Source organism: Ostrea edulis, chromosome 1 (assembly GCF_947568905.1).
Source record: "Ostrea edulis chromosome 1, xbOstEdul1.1, whole genome shotgun sequence".
NCBI classification, from domain to species: domain Eukaryota; kingdom Metazoa; phylum Mollusca; class Bivalvia; order Ostreida; family Ostreidae; genus Ostrea; species Ostrea edulis.
In genome coordinates, this window is record NC_079164.1 from 23,517,872 (window position 1) to 23,539,312 (window position 21,441).

The 21,441-nt window shown below is 38.0% G+C and overlaps 1 protein-coding gene across 1 annotated transcript in view; it reads left to right on the forward strand.

The window, feature by feature from the left end:
• The first annotated feature begins 9,328 nt into the window (after positions 1 to 9,328).
• LOC125663732 (uncharacterized) overlaps positions 9,329 to 21,441 on the forward strand; it is a 102,305-nt gene continuing 90,192 nt past the window's right edge. The window contains exon 1 of the mRNA XM_056153080.1: positions 9,329 to 9,345. The gene's annotated coding sequence lies outside the window, so the exon portion shown is untranslated. The remainder of the gene's footprint in view (positions 9,346 to 21,441) is intronic.

Here is a 21,441-nt window from a genome sequence, read left to right on the forward strand (position 1 = left end):
GAAAAAGATTTTCATAAGGAACCAATGTATTTTAGCTATTTGTTCTTGTTGCAAGGAGAGGGGTTGGCCCTTTATTTGAACACAATTCACGAATACCACGATGTTTTTACTATTACGTCCACTGAGAAAGGGGCGTGACCCTTCTTTAAAAAAAATAATCCATTTTACCCAAGAATACTTTGTATTGATTTTGGTTAATTTGGCTTGGTGGTTCTAAAGATTTTACAATGTCACTTCCGTATCTTCATCATTTGGTTATAATTTCTCCTTGAAAAGGGTGCAGTCCTATATTTTATCTCCAACTTCATTTTCAGTGAACAATCCATGCATGTTCTCAAAATCTGGGCAGAACCAAGTATCTGCCTTTTTCAATTCCGAGTCTGTGTGTAAGAATTTTAAATTCAGTTAGTGCCTTTCTCTGGTGACAATTATTCATAGTTGTTAAAAAATTCTCATTAATTTTACAGTATATATCAAGCTTTCCGGTCGATTCTTTTGTCCTTTCTTAGGGGGGGGGGGGGGGGGGGGCTCCATGGCCGAGTGGTTAAAGCATCGCGCTCAATATCACACACGGCCTCTCACCTCTGTCGGCGCGGGTTCGTATCCCGCTCGGGCCGGTAAGTGATAAAGTTTCCCAGTTTACTTTCGGAAGGTCGGTGGTCTCTTCCCAGGTACATTGTATCTGGGTTCTCTCTTCCACCAATAAAAACTGGGCGTCACCAGATAACTGAAAAATTGTTGAGTGTGGCAGAAAACATCAATGAATCAATCGAAACATTTTTAGCTTGTGTTTTAAAAGATGACACAATAGAGGGCATGAAAGGTGAAGATAACGAACAGCGATCAATCTCATAACTCCTATAAGCAATACAAATTAGATAGTTGGGCAAACACGGACCCCTGGACACATCAGAGGTGGGATCAGGTGCCAAGGAGGAGTAAGCATCCCCTGTCGACCGGTCACACCCTCCGTGAGCCCTATATCCTGTTCAGGTAAACGGAGTTATCCGCAGTCAAAATCAGTGTGCCAAGAACGGCTTAAGAATTGGTATGAAACACGTCAGACAGCATTTGACCCAATGATAGGTTGTATTGACGAACTAGATCGTTATAACGACCATGGAATTTGCGAAATGCTGACTTCAATCGAGACTGTTGAAACCCCTGTACCATTAACTTGTTTGTCAGTGGCTTACCTCGATTTAAAGACTGACTATATGCAGAACAAACTCTTGCATATCGAATCAGTTGAGATATATAAACACCATATGCAGGTGATAATGGAATATTTACTATTCAAAGTCAATATTTCAATACATGTACTATATTTACACGGTTTCTTGTTTTGAAAATAAAAAAATTCTGCATTAAACGTTGCCAGCAGCGGGTAAAAATGATGCACCTAGATTCTCTAGTCGATGCCAATACTTAGATATGTATGACATCATAAAATGTATGATAACAATTTTCTGGGGCACCTTAAAACTAAAAAAAAAATCATTATTTAAGAGATCATACTCATATAGTTTCAGATATTTTTTTCTGATGTTTACAGTCATTTGTAATTCGTAGAGTATAAAGTCACACTCTTTCTCAATTCTAAACCAACTTTGGTTTAAATGCAAATTTTTTCTATCAGAAAACAGAGTGAAAGTTTATTGTTCCCCGAGACAGTAACTATTTGAGAGAATAGTCAATCTAATTAAAATTAGATCCTATGATCCGCTCATGTGTAGCGATAGATGAGCGGATCATAGGATCTAATTTTAATTAGATTGAGAGAATAGTCTGTTTCTCAGGAAACTTACAATAAACTTGCTATTGTCGCCATAACCACTACAGCAGACTAAACTTTCTGTGGTAACAACTCAAATAATTTCGGCATTCTGAAGTTGTGCTATATCTATAAATTCGCCGTCATTTTCCCTCAAATACTCATTGAAAATGTTCTTGGCAGTTTGAATAATCCCTTTGTATTTGTAGCATCTCTCTGGTCGAGAATGCCCTCCATTTTCTTCGGAGAGCTAACAAAATAGTTCATCTGTCGTTGCGTTTTTATCAAAGCTGTATGGTCCGATGTTCATCTAATGTTTTAAAATTTCATTTTAATGTAGTTGAATTGGTTTTTAAAGTTATTAACTTTTCCTTAATTGCATGTTTGACAAATAAACGTTTGCATGTAAAAAGAAAACAGTGAGAAAAAAGTAAATACATGTATAATGGCATCTTCGCAAGCCTATTGTCCGATTTCTCTTACTCTCATCTCCCGGGAGATGAGAGTACGCGAATCGGACATTTGGCTTGCGAAGATGGTATAGTGGGAACCCATAGCTACATTTGTGGCTCGTTAAGTCTGTTAGGCGTCTATAAATAGCCCCGCGCCATGAGAGGAATCCCACAATGAGGTATATAAAACTCAGTCGCAACTGTCTAAATTTAGGTTAGAAAGAGAGTAAAACAACGAATTACTAATAGGAATTTGATATTTTTATTTCTCTTAAACTTGTGGCACAAGATTGTAGTAACAAAATACACAGCTTTACACAAATAAGACCACCGGTGATCTTACCTCTTGAAGTCTGAACTGGACACGTGACTTTTACTTGATTTATCTTCTGAACGAGCGACATTTGTTTGTAAACACCGTTTTAATTCCATATGATTCTGGTTAAAACAGGTGAAATAATGTATGAATTGTCGTACAGCCTCATATATACTTTAACAGTGTTTATGCAAGGTGGGCAAAATTTGTTGAAATCCGGACCATACAACAATATCGTCAGGTGTTCTGGCCGTGACGTCACACTGACAGACTCGGTCAGTGCCAATTAGCGTGGGAAATCGAATACTGCGAGTGTATAGTTTGAAGACTATTTCCTTCTATGACAGATAACACAGAAACTATACTACGACAGAAATCATTTTGTGAAAATAGTCGGTTTGTTGTTTTATCTTTGTAAATGAAAAAATTACACCCAGGTATAATAATATAGATTAGAAACTTTATCTAGATGAAAAAAAAAAATTTGTAGTCATTTTCTTTTATTTTACCTTTACTTATTTTTCACTTATATAGGAATGCAATTGTAATGTTTTGTTTGCTGATTTCTTGTAAATCACTGTGAAATGATTGCTTCCCAGCAAAAAAAGAAAGAAAGTTCGATAAACCTGATACACACCTATTTGGAACACTTATTACATGTAGCTTCTCAATCTCTCACCAGAGGAAGTTACGCTACGCTCCACAATACCAGTGAAACTTGCGTAGCGCGCCCTCTGGTGAGAGAATGGTAGCTTCTCTTTACCTTATTGAAAGTTCCGATGTTTTCCGAATGAAGTCATGGATATTCATTATGCATTGGAATGGCATCACGAGTTAACTGGTCCAAATATATAAAGAAACAGTTTACGGTAGCAAACGACAACAGGCGTGGCAAAAGGATCCCTGGTTTAAATTCTGTTTTAATTTAGTTTTGTTTGTATCCGTATTGAAATATCGAAAACAGCGATTAAACTTCATGTCTATGATGTCATATAATACCAGGTCTACATCATTTTGATCAAACTGAAATCAACAGCCGAGTTACATCGGTTAGTTGGTTAATTGTAGGTGTGTATTACTAACGGGAATTTTTCACTTATATGGAGACGTCACAATTGCTGGTGAAGGACTGCAATATTTAGCCTATGCTTGGCGTTTGCGAATTTGAGCAGGGAGGGATTTTTTTCGTGTCACACCTGCTGTGACACAGGGCCTCGGTTTTTGCGGTCTCATCCGAAGGACTGCCCCATTTAGTCGCCTCGTACGATAAGCAAAGGGTACTGAGGACCTATTCTAATCCGGATCCCCACGGGACCCATTGATATATGTGTCTTGTTAACTCCGACATTGGCAAAACTTATTTTTAATAAGTCAAGGTCATGATATCATATATAGGAGCAATTATCAGAACAATATACTGTCACAAGGAATACACTTTTGAAATAAGAACGCTACACTGCATATAGTTCTAAGGATACTTGCAATGATAAAAAAAATTCTGAAAATATCTTGTCAATTTCACTTAATTTTGAAGAAACCTTGAAGACAGCACTCTTTACCTAAAGGTGTTGCATTGTCCAAGTTCTGTAAAAATGTAAAAATCTGACGAGCGGGTCTTTTCAAAAGTAGCTATTTTGTAAATTCTACTTTTTGTATGTTTTCCCAAATCATCTCCCTTTATAACAGCCTCACAATTTTATAACCCTTGGCTAAAGAATACTTTGAGCCAGATTTGATAATGATTGGTCTAAGGATTTATAGAATATGACCATCACTCCAAACAGCATAGGCACACCGCACACCACCCGTTCGACGATGCAATAAACTCACGAAACCTTGGCTTAGATGAGCTAATAAACTACATGTATGTGGCAGAAAAAATAATGTACATTGCCTTTGAATTGTCCAACCTAGTGCTATTTCATTCGGAATCATGATATCTTAAAATCTATGGTTTTTCTTCTGACGTTGGTGTGACAATGGAACGCCTTTCTATTTGAGTCGTTCACATCAATATGCGGATCTCAGTATCAACAACCGTTGTTTTGTATTAATTCAGCATCTTCGTCTCTTAACATGATCACATTCTAATTAAGAACGTTTTTACTCTTTAATCAATTAGAGATTCCGCCATTATTTCAATTAATTTAAAAGCAAAAGAGAGGATAATAAATATCAGCTTTACAATACATAACCTTCGAATTCCCTCGGTAGCTGCACAGTGAGAAAGAAAAGGGAAAAAAACCGTGAAGATGCTCTGAATTACTTTTAAGCTCAAGGGATGAAACATGAGATAGTATAAACAAGTTAAAGCTTAATACGTCACTAAACAACCTTTCGAGGATATAAAAGTTCTCAGCAGAAAGTGTTTCAACTGCGGAAAAGTATGTCAATGATCGATGACTCACATTTGAAATATATGTATAAATCTTTGTAGAAAAACAAATTTTCAAATCAGCAAGATGTCAATTGGCTAGAATGATCAAGTGACAGGGGACAGGTGGCTTTGTTTTTGTTCTGAAATAAATATGTGGGTAGGGGGTATACATCAAAGTCAGATTATGACAGACTAATGAAAAATCATATTTCCCTTTTATGTCAATACATGTATTTCACATTGGTTTAGTTAATACATTTATGACCTTAAATTACATGTAATCTATAGATATTGGTGCTGGTGCACAAAACATGTTCTGAGCAGGTGCCCCGTTCTTGCTTCGATTTTCTCTCATTTGGGCTAATCCACCCCCCACCCCCCATCATCACAGTACCAAGAGAGGTGATTTAGACACTGTGCACAGTCAAGAACCCTGCCTGCCTTTCTTAAAACTCTAATTTTCATATGGGGTCATCCACCTTCCCTCTCAGCTACAGACCTTTTGCTGGACCATGCATGTTTTCACCGGAATTTCTTCAGCAACTGACCACGTGTCTTAGTTTCGTATTTGCTTCCATATATATGCTAGGAATCATGGTGACACCTACATGTTGTATATCAACATTTTTATTAAGCACTCAGCTACATTTGACATGTATCCTAAAATTATTCTAAACATTTTTATACATGTAATATCACTTCAAATATGGAGTATTTACTTCCATTTTTAAAGAAAGTTGATCGGGCTTATAGTGCGAAACTGTCCCCTCGTGGCCATGTATATAACTACTGGAGTAACTTGATCCAAAGTTCAAGTTGACAGGCACGGATCAAACTCGAACGCTTTCCATCTCATTTGAATTGATGATCCGTGCCTGTCAACGAGACGGATAATGATTACGTTACCATAGTATTGATAACCAATTGGTAAAATGTTTGTTTTGCTGTTTTCTGCCACACTTCACATTTTTTTTCTTCACTTCACATTTCTGGTGGCACCCAATTTTTATTGGTGGAAAAGAGAACCCAAATACAATGTACTTGGGAAGAGACCACCGACCTTCCGAAAGTAAACTGGGAAACTTTCTCACTTACCGGCGAGAGAGGGATTCGAACCCGCGCCGAACAGAGGAGAGAGGCCGTGTGATTTTGAGCGTGGTGCTCTAACCACTTGGCCACGGAGGCCCCTAATTGGTAAAATAAACAAGCACATGTATAAAGTGAAATAATTATTTATGTACGTCGTGATACGGCATGCACGGCATGTAACAACGAGACGGTATGTAACAATTTGTTACATACCGTTGCACGAATGACGATGCTATGCAACAATTTTTTTTTTTATATGTCTCCAAGAATAATTTTGGGGTGATATAATGATTGCAGTTATAACTAGGTGTATCTCCTCGTCAAATAAGGTGAGGATGAGACAAATATTGGATGTGGGCTCACATGAAAGTCACACACATATACTATTCTCTTTAGAGAAGTCGAGAGGCATTAGCCTTCATCGACTTCTCTTCGCAAGCATCCATGTTTTGATTCTGGAAAACGTGTAAATGCCGGAGTCGGTGACGGTTTATGCTTCAACCGACGTTTCGAGTCAGATGTGCCTGGATTTAGGCAATAGACAAGTTGTTTTCAAACATTTAACAGTAATGCACAAAACTGACTCAAGGAAATCAACACTTACTTGCTTTCAATCCATTTCCAACATGTCCCCTGTCCCGGGTTTACGTTAACTGGTCTTGGGAGCTGTCACAATAGGAGACCAGTTAAGAGAAAAGCAGGCTGACGTAATCAGAGTTGTGATTTAAATCGGGGACAGGGACATGTTGAAAATGAATTAAAAGCAAGAAAGTTTTGATTTCCTTGTGACGGTTTTGTGCATTGCTGTTAAATGTTTGAAAACAACTTGTTTATTGCGTAAATCCAGGCATATCTGAGTCTCTCTTCAATTCATTTGCAACGTGCATTCAATTAATGCACACAATATTTTAAGGATCTCTTCAATTGAATTAATTAAATATCTTATTAATGCACAGGAGAAAAGACAGGACAGTGACCTCATCAGACAGAATATGTAGCTGTCATTTCAAAGATGGAAGGAAGGAGAACGGCCCAACCTTGTTTCCTTGGAACCAGGGTACTTACTTTGACTTCTAGGATCCGAATAGAATTTCACGGTAAGTAAAACAGTTGATACCTGATCTATTTTTTAAAGTGATTTGTCTTCCACCATTTACATCAATTTCTTCTCATTTTAGACATCAATCCAGACAAGCTGACCCTTGTACAGAGGAAGAGACTGAGGCAGCTGTTACATGTAATGACAGAGAACCTTTTAACTACAAATGAAGATGTTGATCTGGAGTACACTTACATGCGGTCCAATACATCTCTTGTACAAGAGATCAAGGTGATTAATTTTTAAAAAATTAGAAGGCAAACTTAAATCTTTTTGGTAGATTTAGATGTATGTATATCATAATTCACCTTAAATGTATGTTTAGAATAATCAGTAATGATGGTTTATATTGACGCATTATATGCTTTAATAGGCGGATCAAGCAATCCCCCAAGTGAAAATATATTTTATAATGAAACAGCAAAGTTGCAAGTACTTATTATACCATTATTTTGCAAATGATATCGTTGTATCAGGATTAGTATCCGACGAGTTTTTACCATTAATGTTTTGTGTAATTATAAGTAAAAAAAAAAAATATGTACGCCTTTTTGAACACCGAGAAAAAAAGCATTTTATTCTGCACGGTTTGTTCTGTTGATTTTTTATTTCATAGAAGGCCTACAACTTAACGCTGCTACAATGTGAATTTTTTTTTTAAATCGTGCCGTCAAGGGGGCGTGTCCCCATACCAAGTTACATTATACAATATCAACTAAATTTTTCCAGTGTGTTCAGCCAATCAAATTGCGTGTTACAAGTAAAAGTAAATTATTTATGGAATGAAAGTAATTTTTATTTCTTTTATACGATATAAAGTAAGTTGGGGCAGTTTACGCATTATAAATCGCGAAGCGTTTTACAAAATCCTTTAACTGTCCTAACTTACTTTATATCGTATAAAACAAATAAAAATTACTTTCTTTCCTTATAATTTAATTTAGTAAACCCCATTTGATATTATTTGATGGATGATTCTAAAGAAAATATCACTTTTATATGACGCGGACTAATATCGCTGTAGCAACAAAATGGAAACTGAACGACCCAACGTATTGTGACGTCATTCCTATAACGTCATATAGCGGGACTAAAGGGCAACTTTGTTTATACAATTAAAAGTCTTACAGCATGACAGTGTTTAGATCCATAACAGGACAAAATTTATCCAGAAATATTAGCACCTAACGTGTGAGGACAGAGCTCAATCAAAGTATTCAAACTTTAGACATTTTTGATCCGCCTATTCATTGAACACGGGAAACGCTATGCAACTGATGTAAACAGCACATTGTGACGTCATATTCAGCGTCGGTGTATAGCAAATACACAAACATGGGAGACATTGTACAATTGCGTTAATCGAGGAGTGATAATATATGGTTAAGAAAATAAGATTTACTTGCTTTTACGGATTTTGTGTAACATCTCAGAACGTCGTGAACTTGGGTATACGAGATTCAAAATGGAGAAATACATGTCCACGCTCTAGTATTCGAATCGACCATTGGTACCAAAATTTTCAAGTTCCATAGGTATGGTTTAATTTTTCATTAGTTTTCTATATTTTCCTTTTAAACATGTATATACGTGTTTCCTATAGGGAGAGCTCCGCTCTCACGGCCCTCTATAGAGAATGTTAATAAAGTGAAATGAACCAATGAAATTGCGTTTAACAAGTGAAATTCAATTATTGATGTTTAAACTTTAACCAACAATTGTAAAAATATGACTTCTGAAACTTTTAGCACTCTATTTCTTTATACAATCCTTTGTAAGCCTTGAGTAATATGTTTTACGGCGTGACCGTGTTTGAGGGCGAAGCAAAAAAGTTTTGGCATTAGTATCTATATCCAAAACAGGACAAAAACATCCCGAAGTTAGCACGCGGACGAAGCTGTATCAAAGCATCCTAATTTTGGACATTTGATCCGCCTATATATTGAACGTGGGAAATATAACGCAATTGATGTAAACAGTACATTGTGACGTCATATTCAGCGTCGTTATTTAGCAAATTTACAAACATTGCGATTGAACCACAACAAAAAACATGGCGTTAAACGTAGAGTGATTATATATGATTAAGAAAATAAGATTTACATGCTTTTACGGATTTTATGTAACATCTCAGAACGACGTGAACTAGGGTAGACGAGATTCAAAATGGAGGAATACATGTCCACGCGCTAATATTCGAATCGACGCCATTGGTACCAAAATTTTCAAGTTCCATAGGTATGGTTTAATTTTTCATTATTTTCCTATATTTTCCTTTTAAACATGTATATACGTGTTACCTATAGGGAGAGCTCCGATCTCACGGCCCTTCGGGCCGTGAGAGGGCTTTGCCCTCTATTAACATCTTTTATTACATAATTCCCTTCTGCCTGAAAAGGGGAAGGGACACTAATTTATTGTATCAATATAGAAAAAATAACCTTGCTAGGAAAAGGGGAAAGGGTTGACAGGACACCCATGATACTACATGTACTTGCCTTTATATAGGCTCCTGCATGATTAAATATTGTATTGTGTTTCAAGAGAACTGGCATATATCTTTATTGTAATATGTTTTACGGCGTGGCCGTGTTTGAGGGCGAAGCAAACAAATTTTGGCATTAGTATCTATATCCAAAACAGAACGAAAACAACCCGAAGTTAGCACGAGGACGGAGCTGTATCAAAGCATCCTAATTTTGGATATTTGATCCACCTATATATTGAACGCGGGAAATATAACGCAATTGATGTAAACAGTACATTGTGACGTCATATTCAGCGTCGTTATTTAGCAAATTTACAAACATAGCGTTTGAACCACAACAACAAACATGACGTTAATGGTGGAGTGATTATATATGATTAAGAAAATAAGATTTGCATGCTTTTACGAATTTTATGTAACATCTCAGAACGACGTGAATTAGGGTAGACGAGATTCAAAATGGAGAAATACATGTCCACGCGATAGTATTCGAATCGACGCCATTAGTACCAAAATTTTCAAGTTCCATAGGTATGGTTTAATTTTTCATTGTTTTCCTATATTTTCCTTTTAAACATGTATATATGTGTTACCTATAGGGAGAACTCTGCTCTCACGGCCCTTCGGGCCGTGAGAGGGCTTCGCCCTCTATAATGTTCTTGCAGTCATACAATATATTATATGGCAGTCTAGGATAAAAGGGAAGACACTGAAAACAGAAACAGTAGGCACTTGTTTTGTTAATGGTGTACATATAATGTATAAGTTACCATGTGTGTCGTCGTTGTGTTACACTGTTAGTTTATTTGGGATTAATGTGATTGGAATTGGAACTTTAAGTGCCAATCTATGTTTTTCTCTTCAGTATTGCACCTACTTGGGAACTAAAGTTTGGAGATGATCAGCCTTATGCTTGCACAAACCGAGTGCAAAAGTGCCATGATCTTGGAATTCTTGATGTCAAGAAATGTCTTGAAACGGTATATTATATTGATTCGTGTTAGATTGTTAACATGGATTTATGTTAAGAACAAAGTCGTGTAATAAGTCATCGCCAATTTATTGGTAAATTAGATTACTCATCATTCCATGAGAATAAGTGATGCTACACACAAACACTCTTTAAATCCCCCAATAACAAATATTCGTGATCCACTGACACTGTTAAATTTTAAGTTATTTTAAATCTAAGTTTACTGCTTAATTCAGGACATACGCGATGTTTCTGACATTTTCTCTAAAATATTTTTGTTTTCATCTCCTCGATATAAAGAGTTCTTGAATGGTTTCTGAAATAGGTTTAGCTTTTGTATTGTAGTAATATTACAATTCATTGTATTTTGGCCTGAGTAGCTCAGTGGTTAGATCACTTAAATAGTAATGCAAAGGTCCTCAGACCTGGGTTCAATAAGCGATTGTTCCAAATATAGTATTGTCTATTACTTACTTACAACGTACTGTAATATGTAAGAGCTGACATTACATTTCTACTTGCAACAACTTGGAACTAAATATGAAGATATGCTAACTCTAAAACAGCCTAGATTTTTTGTGAAAACGAGACAGAGTGAATTATACGTGAAATGTCACGAAAAATTATATGTTATCAAAAAACGTCGCATATGTCCTTAAGGTCAGATGATGAGAAAAAGAAAGAAAATAATGATTTGACAATATGAGGATGCTTCTATTCAAGGTTATATGTCCATTTGTTATTGATAAGAGCATTGCTCTAGCTTGCCACTACGGTAAAAGAAGAAAATAAAAATGACTGCCTCTGAATCTAAGTTGCACGTCTGTATTTCTTCATCACAAACAAATCAAAGGTTTTTATAAGGGGTGGATCTGTAGCTCTCTGATTTGTTCCAATATTTTTTTCAGAGACTGAGAGAGCTACAGTTCTGCAGCTACCTTTTGCAATGATCCATGTACATATATTTTTATCGATTATAATTGCTGTAGTAACCTTGTGGTAAAACAAAAACAACTTCAGAATTCGTAAAGAACTGTAACGTGTTAGGGTTCGAAGATTTGGATGAGTCCCTATACTTATTGATATTGATCTTAAACAAATGATTAGGAAATATACGAGTCAATATATACAGATATGTGCAAGATTTCCTATCTTTATAAAAAAAAATGTACGAGTCAATATATACAGATATGTGTAAGATTTCCTATCTTTATCATAAAGAGACTATAGATCTGGATGTGACAGATCCGGGAGTACGGGAGATGTGTCCTTATACCGGACAGATCCCTTTTGTCGAAGGGCTGATCAAACAAAATAAAATAAACACCAGGTGAACGTCCCCACCTTTAAAAGCTTCCCTACTAGTATACTAGACACCGTATACTGTTAGTTTCTTTATTCACCGTACCTTCGATAACTCCTTGCCAGCGTCTACTTCAGAATGACACTGTCTCTCGCAAAACAGCCGTATTTATACTACCCGGCATTCGTTATGCCTTGGGTCATATCGTATTGTCCTACGATAAAGTCCGGATCACATCAGCTCTATTTATAGATAATAATACATCCCGTGCCCGATCCCAATTCGTCACATTACCCACGCCTCTATTTCACATGCGTCCGCGCATGAAACGAAAACTTGGGTATCATCAACAAAAACATTTAATGAGAAGAAAACATGAAAATGTAGACCAATGATGAGTAATGTAAAAATGAACATGATGTGAAATAGATATGCCTTATCCATAATCCTATATGCTTAACAATAGTTCAAAACAGTACATATGTGTAACTCTTTGTTACTGTGTTCTTGGACTAAAGTCATATACAATTTATATGTCAAAACACACTTCACTCTCGGTGATTTTCTTTATGCTTCGTCCATTTTCAAGATACTTTGTGATAGTAACCTCCTTCATCCTTTTCTTGGTACCTTCAGTCTGGGTGTACTGATGTATCATCATACGACCTTCTGTCTGAGTTCCGATGGACACCCCTGTTGAAACAGATCGAACTTCTGTTCTGTTCATCACCTTTCTTGATGTGTGCACAGGGCTAGGTGCCGTTCGTTTCCTCACCATACGCCCAACAACCAGGTCACTAGTGCTGGGAAGAGATTCGATGCTCCGTTCTGCGGGATCATCTCCCAACTGGATTTCTGGATCTTCATCCCATTCACTATCATAATCTGTGGAATCTTTTCGCATTGTACTGATACTAGGTGCGTCTTTATCTGTTTCTTCAGATGGACCCACATCAGGATGCTTCATCTTCATGTGTTTCAGGAAATATTCCTTCTTCTTGAAAGACACGTGGCATTTCTCACACACCAACAAGTTCCGTGTACACTTCATAACATGTTCGATCCAGATTTCCTTCCCGTCGACTTCATGAAAACATACAGAACATATTTCTTTAGACTTTCGAGCTGTAACCTTGGTATTTGCCATAGCTAATCTACAAAATAAAAATAAAGAAATTCATTGAACTTAATCTAATGTCTAGAAGGCTAAGTATCTATTTAAACCGCTTGTCCTCTTGCATATGTACATTGTGATCATCTAGGAAATATAGAAAGAATTGTTTGATCTACAAAACTAATGTGTCATATGCACTAGTCTTGAATATAATCTTTCAACCATATTGGAGGACGTCTATCTCGTCTTTCTCTGCCACCTCCAACCAGTTCAACCGTAACTTCGACATTTTTGTAACTTGACTCGAGGTCATCATGAACTTGATCAACATCAGTCCTTTCATCCATCTTTTCAGAGGAGTAATTGGGTTCTAGAACTTCTCCTCTCAATACCTGAGGTTTGCTGACTTTCATTCGATCACAATGAACTACTTGTTCTTTCCCATTGCGACCTCAGTTTACTTTATACAGAACTTCTGAGACTATGGACAAGACCAGGAATGGACCTCGCCAAAATGAGGTTAGTTTTGATGAGCATCCAGCCTTTCTTTGGGGAAAATATACATAGACTTCATCGCCTTTCTTGAATCGTTCATACGACATTTTCATGTCATGATAATGTTTCTGACGAAGAATTGCCCCTTCTGAATGTTGTCTCACTAATGCATGTGCACGCTCCATTCGATCGAGAAGCACCCAGACCCATTCATTTCTTGGAACTTCTTTCCAGGACGAAGGCATATCATATGCTATGTCCAATGGTGTGGCTGCTTCTCTGCCCATCATAAGCATATTTGGGGTATACCCTGTGGACTCGTGCTGAGATGCTCTATATGCCATCATAACGTACGGTATGCATTCATCCCAGTCCTTTTGATTTTCATTCACAAAACTACTAAGCATAGTCGCCAACGTCTTATTAAATCGTTCCACCATACCATCAGATTGAGGATGGTACGGTGTGGTTCTTGTCTTTCTGATCTGTAAGTATTTACACACTTCACTGAACAAGAGACTCTCGTACTGGCGACCTTGATCAGAGTGAATGCAGCCAGGAGTTCCAAATCTGCAGATGACCTCTTCTGTAATAAGCTTTGCAACTGTCTGGGCTTCCATATTAGGCATAGGAAAGGCTTCCGTCCATTTGGTGAAGTAATCGGCTACAATCAAAATATAGCGATTGCCTTTTTCTGTCACCGGAAATTCCCCTAATATATCAGAAGCTATTCTCTCCATCGGATAACCAACTTGAAGTGGCTGCATCGGCGCCCTTTTTGTTTTAGTTGGGACTTTTCTCCTTGCGCATATGTCACAACCCCCGACATAGCTTCTCACATCGCTTTGTAGTCCAGGCCAGTAATAACTTTGTCTTATCTTGTTCAGTGTTTTTGTCACGCCCAGATGTCCACCGGTCTTCGCATCATGGGCCTGTTCTAAGATAAATCTTCTCTGGGACAGGGGCATAATCACCTGATATGTCACGAGGTTGCTATCCTCTAATTCCCACATGCGGCACAATACATTATCCTTCAGTGTTAACTTACTCCATTGTGCCCACAAGGATTTAACCATGTAACTCTTAGCAGTAATCTCACTATACTCTGGTCTCTTGTCCTCCTCTTTCCAAGACTTTACAAGTCGTATGTCAGAACATCCATTCTGGACCTTTACCAGGTCTGTAGAACTGTCATTGACCTCGTTTATCTCGTTCCCCTGCAATACCCTGGCATGCTCTTTATCTCCATCTTGGCTCTCGAGCTCCCAATTGTCAAAGTATCCACATTGACCACATGGCAGTCGGCTTAGCCCATCAGCATTCCCATGTAGTCTTCCAGCCCGATGCTCAATTTCCATATCATAAACTGCTATGACCTCCAGCCATCGAGCCAACTGGCCTTCCGGATCTTTGAACCTAAGTAGCCAGCGAAGGGAACTATGATCTGTTCTGACCAGAAATTTATGTCCATACAAGAAAGGCCTAAAGTGTTTGATGAAGGTCACTACTGCTAGTAGCTCCTTTCTGGTCACGCAGTACTTTCGTTCAGATTTGCTTAGAACTTTACTGGCATATGCAATCACTTTCTCCTGTCCATCTTGTATCTGAGACAAGGCGGCTCCGATAGCATTCTGGCTTGCATCTGTATCCAGAATGAATGGTTTGCTAAAATCTGGATGAGTAAGAATCGGTGCAGATGTTAACTTTACTTTCAAAAGGTCGAATGCTGTTTGACATTCCTCTGTCCAGGAAAATGGAGTTGCTGCTTCGGTAAGCTTATGTAACGGTCGTGCAATATTGGCAAAATGAGCTATAAATTTTCTATAGTAGCTGCAAAAGCCTATGAAGGATCTAACTTGAGTTTTACTTATTGGCTCTGGCCATCGTTTTACAACTTCAACCTTTTCAGGATCAGTCTGGATGCCATTTTCTGAGATCACATGACCTAAATATCTGACCTCTTTACCAAACAGCACACATTTCCTAGCTTTCAGCTTCAATCCAGCTGCGTAAAGCTTTTCAAAGACTAGTTCCAGGTTACATAACATTTCGTCGAACGTTGTCCCATATACAATCACATCATCCAAATAAACAAGGCAAACTTGCCACTGTAGACCGGACAAGACTGTTTCCATTAGCCGTTCAAATGTGGCCGGGGCATTGCACAGCCCGAACGGCATGACATTGAATTCATACAACCCTTCACGTGTCACGAAAGCTGTCTTGTTCTTATCATCTGGATCCAACTCCACTTGCCAGTATCCCGCATTAAGATCAAGAGTACTAAACCATCGGGATCCTCTAAGCTGGTTAAGTGACTCATCAATTCGAGGGAGGGGATAGGCGTCTTTAGTCGTGACACTATTCAACTGCCTATAGTCCACACAAAATCTCGTGGACCCATCCTTCTTCTTAACAAGCACTATTGCCGAGGACCATGGACTCCGAGAAGGTGTAATAATTCCTCTTTGAAGCATGTCTGATACATGCTCTTTCACTTCATCCTGCATTCGAAATGGGAGTCGTCTAGGTGGCTGTTTAACGGGTGTATGACTACCCGTGTTGATCTTGTGTTTTACCAAAGAGGTACGACCTACATCCTTATCAGATACAGAAAACAAATCCGAATACTTGACAAGCAAACGTCTTGCCTTGGCAATTTGTTCTTGTTCTAGATGCTCAGTGCTTCTATCAAAAAGCTCTTTTACATGATTTGACAATGGCTCAGACCCATCCGCTTCTTGACTGTGGTTTGATACAGATACCACCTCGTCTATAGGAGACAATTTCCCGACAACAGTTCCTGACTGAATGGCTTTACTGGTGTCAGATATGTTCATGATACGGAGCGGTATCGTGTCCTTCTAACCAGGGTTTTGGCCAACATTCCAAAATCGGATTTCAGAAATTTATTAGAAGGCTCTATGAGACCAACCTTAACTGGGTATCCTCCATCTGGTCCTGGGCAAATGGTATCTTCGGTCATGACCTCGGATCTAGGCGGAATAATTATTCTACGCACCAACGCCACTTTGTATTCCTGCGCCATACCCTCCAATTGTATAGGGTGTTCTATCCCCGAGACTTCAACCTTGCGTGTACGAAGGTTAATGATGGCCTCGTGCTTGATAAGGAAATCTAAGCCAAGAATACCATCTACAGAAACATCAGCAACGATCATTTCATGATGCAGAGATATTCCATTCAATACAAAGTTGATGGATACCTTACCATATATCTGAAGGATGGAACCATTTGCTGACAAAACATCTTTGTCTACACTCTTTAACTCGTAATTCCCATTTCCTTGTATGTTTTCATAGCATACCTTTGAGAGTAAAGATACCGTGGCACCGGTGTCAACGAGTAAGTATGTGTCAATCCCATGGATTTTAGCAGTAACATAAGCACCTGGCTCGTTAACAGCATATACAATTCTTGAGTGCAATTCTTCCTTCCGTTCGTTGTTATGAGACCTATCATCTTTCCATTTCCTGCTGGTATCCTTACCCGTTTCATCCTTGCCATAAGACGGATTCATGCCTAACGGACACTCCCTTTTTAGGTGCTTGTCTGATCCACATTTGAAACACTTTCTAATACTGCTGGCGTCTCTTTCTGACTTATGTTGTTCTACCTTTGTATGTCGAGGATCTTGCCCTTTCTTCTGCATATGGAATTTCCACTGCTTTATATCTTTAATTTCCCGTTGAAGGGATTGCATGTTTTTCTCCATGGTGTCTATAAACCTATCTATTTTTGATGCCTGAGCTGAACCTTGTTGCTCCATGCTTCTGATATTCTCTGTGCGGCGGCTCTCAGCTTTATAATAAGCCTCTAATTCAACTGCTCTCTGTATAGCTTCATTAAGACTGCTTGGTCTAGTCTGCTTAACCTTAAGCCGCATCTCCGAATTGTAAAGCCCATCTAAAAACTGTTCCATAGCTAAGATTTCTCGGACGTCGTCCGGTGCAGTTGGATAGGCTAGGTTTACAAGCCTTCGTATGTCTTGCCCCATCTCTGGTAGACTCTCTGAAGCTCTTTGCTTTCTTTCTCTGAGCTGAGTCCGATACAGCTCTGTCTGGTTCAGTGGTGAAAATCTATCCTGCAAAGCTTTAACCAACTTTGCATAGTTCTGTCTTTCTCCCTTGGGCTGATTACCAAGTACACCTTGTGCCAGGCCTCTAAGAGAGGAAGCTAAATATAGACCCTTCTCTGTCTCGGTCCACTCATTAAGTAAACTAACTGATTCAAAATGAGACAGATAGTCATTCCACTGGCTAGATCCGTCATATGTTGCAGGCTTAACAAAGTTTCTATGCTTTGACCCAGCCTGAACATGGTTTCCATCCGTTTCCGGATGCATACCTCGGTTGTATGCAGGATGCAATCTTATTGGCGGGGAATCGTTAGATATATTCCTATCAGCATTCCCGCACATATCCCTACTAATTGCATCCCCAGCATTATGTCTTGTATCCGGGGTACTTGTCACATGTCTCGATCTAGAGACACCGGATACATCCCCAAGCTGTTGACGGAGACCTAAGGATCTAAGAGATTCATCTATCTCCCTAGATAGGCAAACAATTTGATGATCTATGTAAGACAGATCGGCACGTAACCCAGACATTTTATCATACAAAAATTAACTAATCAGATGAATAAAAAAAAAAATCACGAATAGGACCCAAACCAAATCCCTCTGAGCTGCCACCAATTTTGTAACGTGTTAGGGTTCGAAGATTTGGATGAGTCCCTATATTTATTGATATTGATCTTAAACAAATGATTAGGAAATATACGAGTCAATATATACAGATATGTGCAAGATTTCCTATCTTTATCATAAAGAGACTATAGATCTGGATGTGACAGATCCGGGAGTACGGGAGATGTGTCCTTATACCGGACAGATCCCTTTTGTCGAAGGACTGATCAAACAAAATAAAATAAACACCAGGTGAACGTCCTCACCTTTAAAAGCTTCCCTACTAGTATACTAGACACCGTATACTGTTAGTTTCTTTATTCACCGTACCTTCGATAACTCCTTGCCAGCGTCTACTTCAGAATGACACTGTCTCTCGCAAAACAGCCGTATTTATACTACCCGGCATTCGTTATGCCTTGGGTCATATCGTATTGTCCTACGATAAAGTCCGGATCACATCAGCTCTATTTATAGATAATAATACATCCCGTGCCCGATCCCAATTCGTCACAGAACATATGTAACATAAATGTTTTGTCTTGAAAAATAAACAATATGAAAGTGAGAAAGAAACTCATGAAATGCTCAGAATACACGATTTTGCACCATTTACCCCAGAACTTCTCGGAGCCCCCCAGAGTCCAGTACTGTACATGTATGTAGTAATATCTGCTGTTAGTTCATCTGATGTGTGCCTCTTGCTCAGTTCTAAAATATAGCTGCTAATGGTTTCACTAACTATGGTAATTTTATTGTGGGAAGTGAAATTTATGATTTTTCCCCCAGCTACAAGAATTAGATTTTCTATTTGACAACGAAATGGATGAACTAGTAGAAATAGAGGAGTTGCTGAATGATACATTCATGTGGTATTTTGATATTTTATTAATGCTGACTCATGGTACTGTAGATTAGACGAACAATGAATTCAAATCAAATAAAGACGGAAATCCTTCAAGAATTAACTTTTTATATCATGGAAGGATCTCCCTTCCCATAAAAAGATTTTGAGAGGTCTCCGATGAAGAATGAAAGTATTAACATGTATATTATACAAGCATTCTGCAAATATTGCATAGCAATACCTGTCCCCTACCGGCCTCAAGTCAAGTCGTCTGCGTAATAATCTGCGTGAATCATACGGCAACAGTATATGCACAAGAATGACCAGGCCCCATGAAATAAAAGCTATTTATGACAGATTCATATTGAATTATTTTCTATGCCCATGGGCCACAACTCAGCAAAACATGAATGGATCAAAACAAAATTTGAATTTAATCTGTAATTTCTCATGGTAAAGCATTATACCAAATAGTATATGAATATCTGCAAGCATGACGACATTGAGTATTTGGGTTACAAGTCCAAGGGCCATAATTCAGCATAATATTAATGGACCGGAACAAAATTCAAACTTGATCTGTAACTTCTAGTAATCTGTATACATGATAAAAAAAAGTGCGGATAATGAATACTTGAGTTAATTTTCTAAGTTCAAGGGCCAAACTCATCAAGATATCATTGGACTGGAACACAATTCGAACTCGATCTGTAATTTGTTGTGGTATAGTCATGTATCAAATATCTAATGTTTGTATCTTGGGTTTTACTGATTTCGTAAAATTCATATCTAGTGATCAGTCATCCAAAAATTGCTTTGTTAAACACCACTCTGATTCCACGTACAAGTACTCTAGGGCCCGTTTTACAAAACAACTTACGACAAATTTGCAAGTCTTAAATTGTATTACACAGCTATTACTTTTTAAATGAATGAAGCAAAAAAATTCTGGGGCTTAATTTTCAACATTTAAAAAAAAAAGTTTGCATTTGGAGTGAATGCTCATACAGTAAACTGAGAATTGAAATAAAATATATGCTAGAGTTCCTCATTCACAATATCTTCGTGGTCATTGATGATCAGGTCTTCCAACAGTCTGTTGGAATTCCCATGGGCGCGAATTGTGCTCCTTTTTTAGCTGACCTGTTTCTATATTCACATGAAGCAGAATTTATTTTTAAAAACAAACTTATACGGGAGAAGAAAAAATCTCTTGCTGTGGCCTTCAATTCGACATTTAGATATATCGACGACGTTTTGTCTATTAACAATAATAACTTTCATTCATATGTCGATTCGATAAATCCCTGTGAACTCGAAATAAAGACGACACTACAGAGTTGTCCGCTTCTGCTTCATACTTAAATATTTTATTGAAAGTAGACATTGATGGCAAACTGACAACTCAACTGTATGACAAACGGGATGATTTCAGCTTCTCCATCATCAACTTCCCATATTTATGTAGCAATATTCCATTATCACCTGCATACGGTGTTTATATTCCTCAACTGATTCGATACGCAAGAGCCTGTTCTGCATATGGTCAGTTTTTAAATCAAGGCAAGCTACTGACAAACAAGTTGATGGTGCAGGAGTTTCAACACTCTCGATTGAAGTCAGCATTTCACAAATTCTATGGTCGATATAACGATCTAGCTCGTCAATACAACCTATCATTGGGTCAAATGCTATCTGACGTGTTTCCTACCGATGGTTAGGCCGTTCATGCCACACTGGTTTTGACTACGGATAACTCCGTTTACCTGATCAGGATATAGAGCTCACGGCCGGTGTGACCGGTTGACAGGGGATGCTTACTCCTAGGCACCTGATCCCACTTCTGGTGTGTCCAGGGGTCCGTGTTTGCCCAACTATCTATTTTACATTGCTTATAGGATTTATGAGATTGATCACTGTTCGTTATCTTCACTTTTCATTTAGGTTATTTTTAATATGGCCCGTCTTTAATTATTTTCCCAGAATCTATTGGATCTTATCTTCAAGACACCAACTTAGTAATTGTAAGACAGCGTGGATTTATAGGACTGTTGACTTTTTTCTTTGAAATGAAAGTAAATGTTTCATAATGAAAAAATACAAACTTGTGTTATGGGTCAGAATTACCCTTTGTAATACAGCAGCAGACTTTACTAACAAAAGGCAATTAAACAATTGATGAAAGGTGAAGATAACGAACAGTAATCAATCTCATAACTTCTATGAACAATACAAAACAGATGAACAGTAAATCCGAACAGAATCTACACACACAAAAATAGTAATTCCAAAATACTAGTTCTCAGTATGATAAAAAAGAAATCTAAATGTATAGAAAGTGTCTAACGAGAGCTGAATTCCAGTGTATTTATAATAAGAAGGAATTTTCTAGTACAATCTTGA